Consider the following 758-nt stretch of genomic DNA (forward strand, 5'->3'; position numbering starts at 1 on the left):
TACGCCTTATACGTCACCTTGAAGTTATATTCCGCAACAAAGTATAGCCATTTAGCCATCCTGTGCGAGAGGTTGAGCGACTGAGTCGCAGTGCGTAGTGACACATGATCTGTGTAAATCACAAACGGCTTGGAGCCGAGCAGGTGGACCCTGAACTCGACAAGTGCATGCTTCAACGCAAGTAGCTCCTTGTCGTGAACTGGGTAGCTATTCTCCGTAGCTTTGAGCTGTCGAGATTCGAACGCGATCACCCGATCTCGACCCTCGACGTCTGCTTGCAGCAGTGCACAGCCGACGGCAAAGTCCGAAGCGTCACCAACGACGCTGAAAGGGCGATCGGGATCTGGCAGTCCCAGTATTGGTGCATGCAAGAGACTGTCTTTGACCCTGTCAAAAGCTTCTTGATGTTCGGTGTTCCAACACCATTCCGCATCCTTTCAAGGAGATTAGATAATGACCGCGCCATTTCTGCGTAATTTACGCTGTACTTGTGCAAGTAGTTGGAGTGGCCAAGCCACTTACGCAAGTCCTTCTGGTTCTTTGGAACCAGCCAATCTACAATGACCTTGACCTTAGCGGGATCCGCTCGAAGGCCACGCTTCCCAATGAAGCACCCTAAAAAGGGAATCTCCTCTGCGCCGAAGATGCACTTGTCTGCATTGACTTACAGTTTGTATGCACTCGAGCGTGGTTATCCTCGTCCGTCCTCCCGTGCTCCGCACGACTGTGAACAAAAATGTCGTCAAAGTATGTCTGTG

Source organism: Plasmopara halstedii (genome assembly GCF_900000015.1).
Source record: "Plasmopara halstedii genome assembly, contig: Scaffold_322, whole genome shotgun sequence".
Classification (NCBI taxonomy): Eukaryota; Oomycota; class Peronosporomycetes; order Peronosporales; family Peronosporaceae; genus Plasmopara; species Plasmopara halstedii.